Source organism: Schistocerca serialis, chromosome 5 (assembly GCF_023864345.2).
Source record: "Schistocerca serialis cubense isolate TAMUIC-IGC-003099 chromosome 5, iqSchSeri2.2, whole genome shotgun sequence".
In the NCBI taxonomy this organism is placed as follows: Eukaryota; Metazoa; Arthropoda; class Insecta; order Orthoptera; family Acrididae; genus Schistocerca; species Schistocerca serialis.
This window is the reverse complement of record NC_064642.1, coordinates 448709280-448725680: the sequence shown is the minus strand read 5'-3', so window position 1 is coordinate 448725680 and position 16401 is coordinate 448709280. Positions and strand designations below refer to the sequence as shown.

Genomic DNA, 16401 nt, shown 5'->3' with positions numbered 1-16401 from the left:
AAATTTTGTCTTCACGATATTTTTCCGTAAAGGAACCTCAGAGAATGGTAAGTGTATTATTTAGGAAAGCAAGCACAGTACTCGTATTCGGTCACCTTAAAAAGTAAACATCTCAGCCCTCACGTGGAGGAATGGATTATTCTAACCAACAGAGAAAAATTGGCCAGTTGGGATTAGGATTTGCGTATAAGCTTATGTACAAAGACAGTTCATCGATTCCAGGAATTCAGAATCTCGGCGATTTTTGACTGTTATCGACATTGATACTGGTAAGATATCCTCCGAGCGAGAAGACGCTGTGGTTAGCCCACTGGACTCGCATTCGTGAGGACGACGGTTCAAAACCGCGTTCGGCCAACCAGATTCAGGTTTTCCGTGTTCCCAAAATTGCTTCAGGCAACTGCCTGGATGCTTCCTTTGAAAAGGCACGGCCAATTTCCTTCCTCCTCCTCGACACAATCGGAGCTCGTTTTCCGTCTCTGATAACCTTGATGTCGACGGGACATTTAAACAAATCTTCTTTTCCTTTTCCCATGAATTCCAAGACTTTCGAGACTGTTTTAATTCTAAGTTTGAAGCCGCACAACAAATGACAAAATCTTTTCTTTGCGTGACAGAATTAAAAATTAACGACTTCGGATTTTTCCTTTCACTTGTACTGTGGAATCTTTCGTCTTGCCAAATTTTATGATTTCAGACCAACAGGATACGCCCTATAGTTTATGATGAGTGAGTTTGCGAGTATCAAATACGTGGCACAAATCGCTGTATCTTTTGACTGTATTGACTTAGAAGATAACGATTATTATACGGCCAAGGGACCAATCACCTTCGTATGTGAGATAAATTTCAACGTACACGTCTAACCGTTCCTGAAAAAAACGTTTTTTTCTAGACAGGTGGACAGACAGACAGTCTGACAAAAGAGACATTTTTTCCTTGTGATATAATTACAGATTAACAGTTTCGGATTTTTTCATTTGGTTATACTGTGAAACCTTGCTTCTTGGCAAATTTGATGATTCTAGGTCAACGAACGTTGCCTGGAGGTTTTAATCAGTGAGTTCGAGAGTATCAGAATATAAATGACCGTATCTTTTGACTGCATTGACTTAGAAGCTAACATTTATTACACAGCTAAGTGACTATAGCCCATAGTATGTGACATAAACTTCAACTTTCCCGTTCCTGAGAGAAAGGGTTTTAACAGTTGAACAGACAACAAAGTGCTCCTGTAACGGTACTGTTTTTACCGACTGAGCTACGTAACCCTAAAAAGAGGTAAATTTCGTAGGCTAGATGAATTTTATGAGGAGGTTCGAGTCCTCCCACAGGCATGGGTGTGTGTGTTTGTCCTTAGGATAATTTAGGTTAAGTAGTGTGTAAGCTTAGGGACTGGCGACCTTAGCAGTTAAGTCCCATAAGATTTCACACACATTTGAACATTTTTTTTTTATTTTACGCGCAAGAAATGTTACGTGCAAGAAGTGTCAAGTCTGAAAATATCAGCGACTAGGGTGTATTTTATTGAACATCCTATAATACTCATGTGTGCTGTTGAGGACAAAAAAGCGAAAGACTAAGATCACTGGTGACGAAATGGATTTTTATGCAGGAGGAACCGTGTTCGCAGGAGGAACCGTGTTCGAATCGCTGTCCAGTCATCGGGATTTCCATAGCTTTCTTAGATCGAGCCTGGGGTACTGAAAATAGTTCACGCTAATATGATGATGGTCGTTTACTTCTGTAATCGCTACGAAGCTGGCCGCAGCCAGAAACTAATAATCAAATAAATAAATGACCTACAAAGCATTTCCTCTTAGCTAAAAATTGTCGATGTATCTCTAAACAGACAAGAATCAAATTAAGAAGAATGTCTCAACAAGTCAGTTTCATTCACCAGTATCATCATATCGCACATAAATATCTGACAACGTCTGAAGGGAAGAGAGGAGGGACTGTCGTCATTATCATGTAACACCTGAGCCCTGTTTAGTCAGTGTCGTTATTACACTGTACGTGATGTTGTGACAATGCTGCCGCCATTGCATAGATAGCAAGACGCTCCTAGGGACTCATCGGCCTCTGCTGTGCAGTACTCGTCCGTCTGTGAGAGCAGGGAGAGAGCAGAGCTACTCCAAGCCGGAGAATGTAATCTGAGTCGGGAGCCGTCGGCCAGCCGTTATGTTCCGCAGGCTTAGCACCCAGAGGACGGCAGCTGGCGTGGCCTGGCCTGGCGTCCCAGCAGGTGAGGCGCTGCGAGTGAAGCCAGCGGAGCGCAGATTAGCGGCAATCTCATATCATGCCACTTGCCAGCCGAGCAGGGCTACTGCTGCTGCAGCGACAACACAGCGGCAAGGTTGCCCTGTCTCCTGGTACGCGTATCTCAGAATCGGCGTGAATCACTGTTTATAAAAACTCACGGACTAAAAATCAACCGGGAAGGGTCTTTGGTGGCATCCTGGGTTCGGACTGAGGAGAAACGCGATTAGAACTAAAGTCAAAAAGCACTCCGTCTTCAGGCCACGAATGGCCCACCGGGACCATCCGACCGCCGTGTCATCCTCAGTGGACTATGCGGATAGGAGGGGCGTGGGGTCAGCACACCGCTCTCCCGGTCGTTATGATGGTATTCTTGACCTAAGCCGCTACTATTCGGTCGAGTAGCTTCTCAATTGGCATCACGAGGCTGAGTGCACCCCGAAAAATGGCAACAGCGCATGGCGGCCTGGATGGTCACCCATCCAAGTGCCGACCACGCCCGACAGCTCTAACTTCGATCACGAGGCTGAGTGCACCCCGAAAAATGGCAACAGCGCATGGCGGCCTGGATGGTCACCCATCCAAGTGCCGACCACGCCCGACAGCTCTTAACTTCGGTGATCTCACGGGAACCGGTGTATCCACTGTGGCAGGGCCGTTGCCTAGAACTAAAGTCAAGGGATAAAAATTTAGATTTTCATAGTTTGTTTATGTCATTCCACTGAAATGTGGAGATTGTTCCATCAAAGGCCGCTTCCTCACCCTTGTGCCTTTGTGCCGCTCGCCACTGCTAGGAAATTATCAACGGTCAAGAGAAACAAGCTTGCTTATCTGTTGACCTGAAACGAAACTGTTGGGTTGTGACTTTAGCAAAGTTGATGCTTTCGTCCAGGTTAAAAGTGAGTGGTCGCCTAGAAACTAAAACGAGCATTTCCAGTAAAAACTACTGATATATCGAAACAACATTCCAAATTCCCAAGAGCCGGAGTCATCGCTTTTGTAGCCACTGTCTTCCCAAAACTTTTATCGCTTCCAAAGATAACAAACCTACAAAAATTCTGCATTGCTACTGTGCCATTCTCCATCTAAATTTACGAACAACACATTCCCACTACGGACTCACTTTTTCTTCAAGCGTTTCGTTACCCTAAACCTCCAAAAGCTTCCGCAGTAACTCATACCATCAATTTCGCACCCCTGTGTCGTAAAATCCGTTCGCAATGAAATTTCGAAATCATAACGCACTCCCTGACAATTAATCCCCCGATGTCGGGCCATGGATTCGAACTGTTCTTCTGAAAGACGAAAAGTGTGCTCCTCTGTTATCTATATTGTACACATAATGCTGTCTTCTGCTCCATTCCAGTCAGATCTATATAAGATTTCGAAGTGGTACAAAGATTAGCAATTTGCTTTAGATGTTCAGAAATGTTAAAATTGTTCGTTTCACATAAAGGAAGAACATAGCATCTTATGAGTACAATATCAATGAGTCACAACTGAAATCAGTGATCTCAGGTAAATGCCCACATGTAACAATATGAAAAGATAATAAATAGAATGATAACATAGGCTAAGTTGTAGATAAAGTATGTAGCAGACTTAGGTTCGTTGATAGGATACTCGGAAAATCCAGTCACTCAACACAGATGACTGCTTGCAAAAAGTTTTTTTGGCTCATCCTAGAATATTTCTCAAGTCCGTGTAACCAAATAGGTCGGACATGGGACACTGAATGTATGAAAAGAAGACGGGCTGCACTAATCGTCATTAGTTCAAAAATGGTTCAAATGGCTCTGAGCACTATGGGACTTAACTGCTGAGGTCATTAGTCCCCTAGAACTTAGAACTAGTTAAACCTAACTAACCTAAGGACATCACAAACATCCATGCCCGAGGCAGGATTCGAACCTGCGACCGTAGCGGTCTTGCGGTTCCAGACTGCAGCGCCTTTAACCGCACGGCCACTTCGGCCGGCTCAATCGTCATTAGTCTGCTTGACTCACGGGAGAGCGTCACGGAAATCCTCATAGATCAGAAGTAGAGGGCACTTGAAACAGATATCAAATACTTCTCGAAAGCGTACTTACAAAATCAAGAACCGGTGTTAAATGAGAAATCTAGGAACACATTTTTCCAGTGTTCTACGGATCGCTCCCATGGGAACGGCGAAGATAAAGTTAGACAAAAAGTTTACTATTTCTGGTTACAAATTATTTTATTTCCATTGCGCGTTTTAGATGTTTAATCTTTCGTCATAATCAGCTGGATTGAAGTAAATAAATGCAACATGTACATGTTTACCAATTTTTGCTAACCTCTGGCACCTATCTAACAGCAGAGAATAAAAAACAGTGTTTACAAAGTATATATGATGATGTATCTAGTATAACACGACAAAAAAAGGGAGCCTCTGACCACTTACTTAGCTATTAATACTTTTACATTTCATTTTTTGTTCATCTTTGCAATCAAGGACCACCACAAAACAATGAGCCATGTACACAGGCAGTTCGGATGTCTAGAGTACGTTTTCCTATTTGGCACAATTTCGGCGACTTGTGCGTCGATGTTGATGATGTGATGAAATGATGAGAACGACGTAAACAGTCAGTTCCCGAGCGGAGAAAATTCCCGAGCCCGCCGGGAATCGAACCCAAGACCTTAGGATCCACGAGCAGCAGCAACGATAGCCAATACACCACAACTGGCGGACACCGGTATCAGTATAAACTATTTACAGCGTGCTCAGAGATATTTAAACAGTGACCCTCCCCGCGCTACATACGCGAATCAAACCTCTAATACTTGCCTCGGGCCATGCACGTCAGATTGGTCTGCACTGTATGGATGCGTGTGTAGATACTGCTGCAGGTGGTAAACTACTTGACAGGTATTTTCACGCCATCACAGTACTGTGAATCAGTTGCACAAGCAATATATTGAACGCATCCTTCAGACTCTAACACTCTGGAAGTCGACTCATAAACTGGAAGGCCTGTCGACAAAAGGGAGAGCACACCGCAAAACCGTTTCCCGTCCAGATTCAGCAAACTTGAGAATTCACCGAGGCAAGAAACGGAAATAGCGCGCGGATCTCTTATTGGGTCGCCAGCGGGCGGGTCTTATTGGCGCTAAAGAAGCCAAAGGAAACAAAAGCGGGGAATGCAGCGGCCGGCGGGAAGCGTCTTCTCGCGCCGGTCCTCAGAGGTGCGGCGTCGCGCCCGCAAAAGACGGCGGCGGCAGACGCGAACAATGGCCACCGGTGGACGGGCTGAGCGACGCGTGTTGTTTATAGCCGCCAGCAGGACATTTTATCCAGTTCATTAAACACGGGGCCGGTCGGGCGACGTGGCCGGCATGACGCCGCGCCGCCGACCCGGCCAGCCGACGGGTTCTGCGCGCAACGCGTCTCCGCGCTGTAATGGCGCACTTGCCGCGGGCGCGCAGGAAGTGGCCTCCCGTGCTGACCGCCACCGCTGCCGCAGCACACTGCTGCCGCCATCTGTGAACACGTAACAAGAGTCCTCAGGATAGCCGCTCCCCCTACATCCACCGCATGTCGAACGTTGGGTGATTTACGAACCCCAGTCAGTACTCAGTTAAAATAGTGAAAGGTAAAGTTATGGGTTTCTGACCCTAGATGGGTCAATCGGGTCCGTCAGACCGGCGTGTCATCATCTGCCAATGGCGCCATCGGATGCGGTATGCAGCGGTATGTGTTCAACACACCGCTTTTCCGATCGGTCTCCGGTTTCTTGATCTCGGAACCGCTACTGATAAGCGAGTACCTCCTGAGTTGGCCTAACGAGGATGAGTGGCCCCCGTACCAGTCTTTCCACTAACAAGGGAACCTCCCCATCGCACCCCCCTCAGATTTAGTTATAAGTTGGCACAGTGGATAGGCCTTGAAAAACTGAACACAGATCAATCGAGAAAACAGGAAGAAGTTGTGTGGAACTATGAAAAAATAAGCAAAATATACAAACTGAGTAGTCCATGCGCAAGATAGGCAACATCAAGGATAGTGTGAGCTCAGGAGCGCCGTTTTCCAGTGGTTATGCCGGCACGGTGGCTCAGCGTTTTCGGTCAGAGGGTTAGCTGCCTTCTGTAATAAAAAAAACTGAGTTAATTGATCAACAACGAACTTAAACGGGTGTCTTACGACGTCCGCCCCGAGCAGATGCAACGAACAAAAGCTAACAAAATGAGATTAAAAAAAAAGGAAAAAAGTGGTTAGCGTGAGCAGCTGCGGATCGAGGGGTCCTGGGTTCAAGCCTTATCTCGAGTGAGAAGTTTACTTTATTTTCGCAAAGTTATGATCTGTCCGTTCGTTCACTGACGTCTCTGTTCACTGTCATAAGTTTAGTGTCAGTGTTTTGCGACCGCACCGCAAAACCGTGCGATTAGTAGACGAAAGGACGTGCCTCTCCAATGGGAACCGAAAACATTTGATCGCAAGGTCATAGGTCAACCGATTCCTCCACAGGAAAACACGTCTGATATATTCTATACGACACTGGTGGCGGCATGTGCGTCACATGACAGGAATATGTTGTCGACCCACCTAACTTGTACACTTGGCGAATGGGTAAAAAGATTCTTCTACCTTGCCCGATTTATGTTTTCTTGTGGATGTGATAATCACTGCCAAAAAAGTTATGAAAAAATAAGAGTTTGTCACATAAACGGCAACAAATGAATTCGACAGTTTCACAGTCGCACAGTTTTCCCTGTGCTGTGTCAAAACATAGTTTTTTAACGTTTTAAAATTTTTCCGTGTGTAGACCGTCAAATCCTGCATATGTCCAAGCAAATCTGAACATGTCCTGGAATTTTGGAGAGAGCGAAGTTGATTATATAAAAAATTAAACTTCTCACACGAGGGAAGACTTGAACCAAGGGCCTCTCGCTCCGCAGCTGCTCACGCTAACCACGGGACCACGGCGCCCCTGAGCTCAAGCTATCCATGATGTTACCTATGTTGCGCATGGAATACTCAGTTTGTATATTTTTCTTATTTTTTTCATAGTTCCACGCAACTCCTTCCTGTTTTCTCGATTGATCTGTGTTCAGTTTTTCAAGGCCTATCCACTGTGCCAACTTATAACTAAATCTGAGGGAGGGTGCGATGGAGAGGTTCCCTTGTAAGGAATAATCCCTGCCAGTAACAGGAACCGAAGCTGGTTTCCCCACATGACAATCAGCCGCAATGACTACACAGCTACAGTGGCGGACACTCTTCAGTTACCAGAATGAATTTTTCACTTTGAAGCGGAGTGTGCGCTAATATGACACTTCGCGGCAGACTAAAATTGTGCCGGACCGAGACTCAAACTCGGGACATTTTACCTTTTGCGGGCCAGTGCTCTACCGACTGAACAAGGCACATGACTCGTCCTCACAGCTTTATCTCCACCAGTACCTCATCTATTAGCTTACAAACTTCAAGGCAGTTCTTCTGTTAAGCTTGCACGACTAACACTCCTGGAAGACAGGGTGTTCCAGAGACTTAGCTTAGCCACAGCCTCAGGTATGTTTCCCAAATGAATTTCACTATGCAGTGGAGACTGTGCTGATATGAAACTTAACTGTACGCCTGACTGTTTGGAAGGTAGGAATGAGGTACTGGCGAAAATGAAGCTTTCAGGACCTGTCGTGAATCGTGCTTGGGTAGCTCAGTCGGTGAAACATTGCCCGCGAAAGGTAAAGGTTCCTAGAACCAGTCAGTCCGGCATACAGTTTCATGGTCGTCAGTTATCTTTCTAATAACACTTCGAGTCCCTTATCTTCCTATCTTTTTGAAAAAAATCCTTTTGGGATTAGATCAGAATTCTGGCCCTGATGGGCCAATGGGGACCAACCGATCGTAGTATCATCCTCCGCCAGTGGCATCATGCGGATGTGGTGTGTAGGGGCACAGTTTCAGCACACAGCCCTCCCAGCCGTTGTCGGGTTTCTTTACCTTGGAGCCACTATTTCTCGTTCCACTAGCTCATAAACTGTCATCACCAGGCTGACAGCGCCCCATTCCAGTCTTCCCACCTAGAAGTCCCTGGAAGCAAACCTGGGTCCTCTGTGTAGCAGTCAGGGACGCTGACTACTGAGCTACGAGGGCTGACTATTTTTAGGGGTTAGGCCGAGTCATTATGAAACAAATTTAAATAGCCGACGTTTCGGCCATCTTTGCGGCGGAGCTCTTCAGGGTGACTAAACTGCTGCGTCCTGGAAATAGTCTTCCCTATACGAGAGACAGTCATAAACTTTTAATTACCACCTTCAAAAAAGTGAGCTGCGAGTGTGAAAGTTGACGATGATGCTAGTCATTTTTACCTGCTTAACTCATCAACGGGACACATTTTTCCTAATGATGAATGACTGGACGGAGACCTTCGCTGTAGAACACGTCCCTATCTGGAAAATCACATCGTAATCTTTCTGGAAATTCCTGCAATGCAGTGGTTTCTTCATCCGAGGAAAGATCGAAAAGCTGCACTGTGCTGTGCTAGGGTTCTAAAAGCTGACAGCCTAGAGAAGCAGTGAGTATGACTTCGTCCTATGTGCGGTGAGCTGGCACTTTATCATCGAGCAAAGACTTTCCCTTGCACAGCTTCCCACGACGCTTCAGCTTGACAGCTTCCCACAATCTCGGCAGGATATTCCGGTAGCATGCACCTGTGATAGCTTTACCCCCTACAAGCAAAGTTAGGAGCACACCACGGGAGTACGGAAAACCACCCTGCACGATGATGGTTCGCCGTTTTCGGAGGTGGTGAACACCAGAATCCTTCCACCAAACCTTCCTCTTTCCCAGCTTTCATATTTAGATACCCGTTTATTTCGCTTTCAATTACTCTTTATTACTTTAATCCTTAAGCGTTCTTTTTTTTCTTTTTAAATTCTGAAAGCATATTCTGTGCTGCGCAGGTTCTAAACATACTTCCTATACAGCCAGTGGTAAATAAGTTATAGGTGTTATTCACGCTATTCTTAACACGACCTCGTCCAACTGGTTTTCGTCTTCAGTGTCCCCAGTTTGATTTTTTGGGACACTCTATGTCTTCACTATATACTTGAACAATATTACGATTTACATATTTTCTGTGCATTATAGAACATTATACGAATTTAATCTATTACTTGTAATCTCTCTCCCTCAAGAACTTAACTAAAAAAGAAATCAACTGACATAAAATTGTAGAAAGTGATGCCAATTGTTCTAATAAAGTAAAGCGGGCGACAACTTTTGACGAATGGAGTATTAAGCTAATAGGATCTGAGCAATAAGAAGTGTCGCTACTTGCTTCTAAGAAATTGTGCCACATCTGTGATCTAAACACTAAAACGCAAAAATAAAGAAATTAAAAACATTTGATAATGCCCTAAACCTGCATAAAGCACGAATGGTCCACGTGGACTTTTTTATGTCGATACATAATCTGGATAATCCTACCGATCCGAAAAATTCTGAGGACATACCTGCAAAAAGAAGAAAGATCGACGCGACCATATTCTCTACGACCAAGTAGCAAACAATATCCACCAAGTTCGGGTAGTACAGAAATAAACGTAAGATGTAGAAACAACGCCCTTGAAAAAGTACCTCATTCTGCAGCACTGTGAACAAGGTCTTCTGATATAAAGGGACGATCCAAAAGTTCCCGTTCGAAGGCCGCACAGTCCAGAATCGGTATGTCAATCAGGCAAAATCGTCGTGAGCAGTGTAGGAAACATCCAGCCGTCACACCAGGTTGAAGATACCTGTTGGGCAAAACACCGTGTCCTGCTGCGTGTATAAGTCCGTTACTGTCTTTTGCACATCCCCGTCCGACAGAAATCGCCAACCCTTCAAGGCATTCTTAAGAGACCGAAGGCTTTATAATCGCACGGGGAGAGATCAAGACTATAGGGCGCTTGATCGAGTTGTAACTTCTACATTGCGACATTTGCGATACGGGGACATGCGTTATCATCAAACGGCAACACCCCTTGGTTCACGATTTCACAATGGTGGTTTGCGAAATACATGCTGCACCACGTAGGTTCTTCATTCTCTGATGAATATCAGTCAGTGTTTGCCCTTCAACAGCCAAGAAAAAATAACAGCACATTAATCCTGTTTGGACGCCTTTGGTAACAACGCCGCCATAGTTCAAGTTTGCGCATTTAACGCACGCGTGTGGGAAGATACGAATGCCACACCAACACTAATCCCTTGCCTACATGTCAGTGTTGATATCCCCACTTCGGAATCACGCTGCGTTGCATATACACTGCAGCAACGCCCTTAAATGGAATCTTCTTCATCGCCCATTACACATTATCTTCTGTACACTCCCGACGAAACACTGACTACTGCACAGTAAAACAGAGTTGGGGTCTGGGGAGCGGCGTTGTTTCCGTTTCGAATGGAAAAACCAGTTGAAATTTTGTATCATGCATCTTGCATGAGAATCTTTTTAGTCCTTCCACATCTTGTTTTGCTGCCTCTTCAAAGGATCCGGAGATCCGAATGAAGTGGAAAATACGAGTATCCAAGTATCATGAATATCCATTGGATTAAATGATTGTTCATCAGCAGTGGAGCAAGGGATGATACCTGGACAGATGACAAAGCCCAATATTCGTATTCACAAGCCCTTTATAGCGTCATCTTGTAACACCCGCCACTATTTACCATTGTCTTACCTGAATTATGTGCTTAAATTACAGTATTACTAGGGTAAAGTGGAAAATGAACACACAAGGTCGTCAACAGGCACCAGATAACTCCAACTGAACTTCTGATGTACGTCGCAGAATTCGTGCGTAATTGAGCGAGCTTTCTGGAGAGAGTCGTTCTGCTTTAATATTCTCCCACTCAAATTTTTCGCCCTCTCGTACTTCGCCTGCGAGCTGTGAAGTGAGGAAACGGCAGTGGCATGAATTATTCACAGCGAGGTCCCCAACCACGCCGACTCCTGCTGATGGCCATCTGCCCAGAGCAGCCTCTCTCTTTATTTGGGCCCCGAGAGAAGCGAACACGGCCTTCCCGGGATCGCATTATCTCCGCCGCACCCGATTTCCCGTTAAAACTCTCTCCTGTCTTTTGACTCCCACCCAGAGCAACATTACTCGGCTTTCTTATGAACAGTCTCCGTCACGTCCGTAAAATTTTCCGATAGTCGCTTACGGAAACTAACAGATTACTGAACATTTTCAAGTGCTTTTTCTGTTTAGTTCATTTGCTCAAAAGGGCTAATAAATAATTTTTATTAGCTCATAAGCCATGTTTCTTCAAAAATGGTCCAAATGGCTCTATGCACTGTGGGACATAACATCTGAGGTCATCAGTCCCCTAGACTTAGAATTACTTAAACCTAACTAATTACTTAAACCTAACTAACCCAAACACGTCCATGCCCGAAGTAGGATTCGAAACTGCGACCGTAGCAGCCGCGTGGTTCCGGACTGAAGCGCCTAGAACCGCTTGACCACAGCGGCCGGCTCATGTTTCTTGTTTATAGTTGAAAGTGCTTTTCGCTTTTCTGGCAAGCATTCATTCAGCCAATCATTTTGCACCTGATACGATACATGAGCACAAGTTTAGATTTCTTACTTTACATAAATTCTTTATTATCCACTTTGAGCAATACAAATTCACATCGTGAAAAATAATCAAATTAATTTAGCTACAAGATTGTGCCAAAATCTTGCCTTCACCGACCACATTACGCTAAAATTACAGTTACTTCTACTGCTGAACTACTATCAATAGTATTCACGCGGCCGGCCGCGGTGGTCTAGCGGTTCTAGGTGTGCAGTCCGGAACCGCGCGACTGCTACGGTCGCAGGTTCGAATCCTGCCTCGGGCATGGATCTGTGTGATGTCCTTAGGTTAGTTAGGTTTAAGTAGTTCTAAGTTCTAGGGGACTGATGACCACAGATGTTAAGTCCCATAGTGCTCAGAGCCATTTGAACCATTTTTATTCACGCGCTGAGGTCGCACCAAAGAGAGAGAGAAAAAAAGAAGTTGCTGTCGATCACCTCGACTTCAGAGACATGCCAGGACACGCATCTTGAAAGGACGCTGCAACCAAAGATCCGTACTGGAGGGTGGGGTGGGGGGTGGTCGAGCGGCAACCTCTTGCAACGTTTCAGTGTGTTGTACAACGTTTACCTTGCCTTTCACCTAATATCAGGACGTCGGTTGAAGTTCAGAAACTGTCGTCATAAAGAGATATTGCCCAGTTTACACTGACCAATTTAATGTCCATTGCGAAGCGGAAGTCAGGTGTGTCATTACAATTCCCTTCCACCAGCAAATGCAAAATTTTGGGCCATCTTTGTGTCATTTTCAACTTTAAGCCACCACTTTCCCGTTGCCGTGTAACAAGGAGCTTCATTTTAGACTATTTCTATCCCGACTTACAGAAAATAAATTTCTATGATCACACCATAAGACAAGTAATGCAATGTGCTTCATCTTTTTTAATTTATACTGGTATAAATTACGAATAATCTGTTATTTAAAAGCCAATACGAATTGTACACAGTGACAGATTCATAGCTTTTGTTCTTTTACAACTAACACTAATTGAAGAAAAAATCTCTACTTTTGTGCAACGAAGCAAAATTTGTACTCTAGGCGCCTTGTTCTTTTTGGAGAATTTGGAATCATTTTTATTTTGAAATATTGAATATTAGCAAGTACGTACTCTCGTAACCCGTATTTTAATTTTCCTTTTTTCTTGTAGCTTGCCGATCAGTATAAACAGCAGTACTGTAACTAATTAACACTTCATAGTCACTTTTCCTCCATAACGCACAGTCTTTACCTGACTTGTATGCTATATTGTAATACGAGTATGTAGCTAGTACACTTCATACGGTATAATGACAAGGATTTCAGTAAATAATGACAAGGATTTCTTCGTTTAACAAGTTAGGAACAAACTATATACACAAAATATGTTAATCATCACCATTCATAAATCGTAATCATGAGAAGTTTGTCATTCACTATTGGATTCAGGCGTCCTCCAAACTTCTCCACACTTCGCGTCCAAGTTTGTCTGCCCGTTTATTTATATCAAAGCAAATTCAGTTAGATCGTCCTCTAAATCTTTTCTTATTATGAGCAATGAAAAACAGAATCTCCTTTACCTCCCATCAAGTCTGGCTATAGACCCAATTCATCTCCTTTTCAGTTTCAAAACTAACAATATCACGCTCTCAACATCCGTGTTTTCTTCTTACCCATTTGTTTTGTGTCCCTGCACCTTTAAGTTACGCCCAACAAATAACTTATGTCGCAACTCGCTTGGTAATGCTCAATTTCTAAATTGTCTTCACATTTATAGTAAAAGGAAGGAAGGAAGATTGGGTTTAGCGTCCCGTCGACAACGAAGTCACTAGAGACGGAGCGCAAGTTTGGATTGTGTCAAGGATGGGGAAGGAAAGCAGCCATGCCCTTTCAAAGGAACCATCCCAGCATTTCCCTTTAGTGGATTAGGGGAACCACGGAAAACTTAAATGTGAATGGCGGGACGCTGGTTTGAACAGTCGTCTTCCCGAATGCGAGTCTCGCATTTAAAGTCCATGTTTCACGTCTGTAAATTAGTACTGGCATTATACACTGCTTGTAGACCGTTTAGAGGCAACATTCAATTTCCCGCACGAGCTCGAAACCATTTTTATCCTGCTGTTTATTTCTTTACGTATCTGTTATTTTTATTTCGTCATCTTCTTTAACTTTAACATTAATATTTACTATTGTGCTACTAGCATTCTGATAGTATATTCCTTTGGTGTTACTGTAAATGATCTTCAGGTCCACTGTCATAGTTTCTATGTTCAGTTCGTCCGTGCCTTTCTGAACTTCTGAAGCAATGCGATCATCAAATCGAACGTGCTCAAGCAAGATCCGTTTATGCATCCTTAGTCATCTGAAAACCTGGCTGCATAAAATGCTTTTGCTGAAACAGAGTCACCTTTTTGAAATTTTTTCTCAGTTAAATATTACAAATAAATTTACTTTTATAAATTGTCAACTGTAGTCTCAGTGTTAGCAACACCAGCTCTCACAGGACAACAGAATATAATCATCATTTCTCTATGAAACGTTCCGTAATCTTAACGGGCACTCGCTTCAGGACAGTTTGGGGTCTGGACAGTCTTATCGCCGTGGATTAACACCGTGGTAGAAGTCCCACGGTGGCTACGTTTCCTCTGGCGTGCATTGTAGAGAACGGGTTTAATTCGAAATGCCGACAAAGGCCGTTGGCCGTTAAAGGCCTGGTGCTTTTTGTGTCGTGCCGCCTCCCCCTCCCCTCCCCCCGCCTGCCCCATCAGCTTCATCCCCTAGCCGGCTTTTGTCGAATGTCGCCCTCAGCCTCGAGAGGTAGCGGAAGCCGCACTGCAACCCCTCCGGCTTCCGACTCTTCCCTCTGTATGTTAAACGTGAGCCACGGGAAGAACTGCAGCTTAGGTAGTCCTGTCACTACCAGTGAAGACCATGATCTCATACAGTATCTTCGTAATAACGAGAAGCGATTAGAGGAGTCTAAGCGCATTGGAATTGCACGTAACTCAGTGGGACAGCCGCATTCCTACAAGGTAATGCTGAGGAATGCGTAGCGACTTGCCGTGACGCAACCATGCACACGTTTTCCGTTCCCACGGAATACATAACTTCACCAGAAACTATCGCACACGCCGTCCTTCAACAGGCCGCATTCTTGACTTGCTAATCGCACTACTGGAGGAAACAAATCCCTTTCACTTTGGAAGAACAGCGTTCTCTCGTCAGTTTCTCTAAAGAAACTGTGAACTCCTAGCTAATCCTCAACTCCGCCGTATGAGAATCAGTTTTCCCCTCACCTGTTCCATTCAAGAATGATTTGTGGTCCGAGCATCTCTCCGTAAACCAAAATTTTCTTAATTTTACTAAAGTAATAATTACGTAAGATGTATGTCGGCAGAAGTAATATGGGTTTCCAAAGTTTGTTGAGAATTTGTGAATACTTTCGCTGTGACTAAACAACGAACCGCACAGCTGCTTCTTGAATCTTCTCTTGTTGATCTGACCTTACAAGTGACCCATAACGACAAACAATACAGGTGCTAACTCAATTGCGTAACTTATTTCTATTTCGTAGCCTTAGTTTCAGCATTAGCATATTCTTTTCTTTGAACGTTGACACAATCTTCTCAGTGCATTATTGCATGAGAAGACATTCTGAACAAGCTGTCGATGACACTTTAATACATGTACGAAATACTGCAAATACTTACCAAGCATGTGCATTAATAATTTATTAAGGCTTGAACGTGGCAACAACCATTGAATAAGACTGTAGGCTTTCGGTGGGAGAGTCCTTTTCAACAAAATATTTCTTGATGTGCGACAGCGTCATGATTTGATAAAACTGTTATCGTTTACGCTACTACTGCAGGCAACCTTCATCAGGGTGACAAGAACACCCTGATGGAGACTACCTGCAATACTTTTATCATCTCACGACACCGTCACACCCTCAGAGGAATTTTAATGACATACGGTACGTCCCTTAGTCAGCGGTATGTAAAACGCATCTATTTGTAACTATGATGAATGAGATCAGAGGAAAACAATCTTTGTGTTTTACTGTTGTGTTGTGTTGTCGATTTCCATTTATGGTTCATGTCCAGAAATGACATCCTCAATTCAACGAATTTCACAGCTCGGGCAAAGAAATTTTCTGTTCTTAATCTTCCAGGTCACGCAGCGCGTTTTTTTCATTTCCTTATAAAAACGTAACAAGGCTGAAGCTGTTCTTTTAACAGCCCCCCTCCTACATGAACTGTGAAACGCCGATGAGTTTGTTTGTTTTCTTTTTTTATGTATTCCGTATCTTGACTGTGGTATTATACACCAAAACAAGGAAAAATGTCCAATAAATATAGCCTGTAAAATGCATCCCTAAAGACTTACGTGCACTCTTTCATCTTCGCTACTGTGAAAAACATCTCTTCCACTGCAAGCTCTTTGCTGTTACGAACGGGCTACAAATGCAGTGAACAAATGAGGAAGTATATTATAACACATTAGTCTGTTATTGTGAAACAGCAAAGCTTCTAATGTAATTTGCTTGCTATTACGTACGAGCTGCACTTATG

The 16401-nt window shown here is 44.0% G+C and overlaps 1 protein-coding gene and 1 pseudogene across 1 annotated transcript in view; one reads left to right on the top strand and one right to left on the bottom strand.

The window, feature by feature from the left end:
- The window catches only part of LOC126480783 (protein jagged-1b), a 580451-nt gene that overhangs the window by 63695 nt on the left and 500355 nt on the right, over window positions 1–16401 (top strand). The window lies entirely within an intron of this gene.
- On the bottom strand, window positions 2808–2925 carry LOC126482809 (5S ribosomal RNA; annotated as a pseudogene).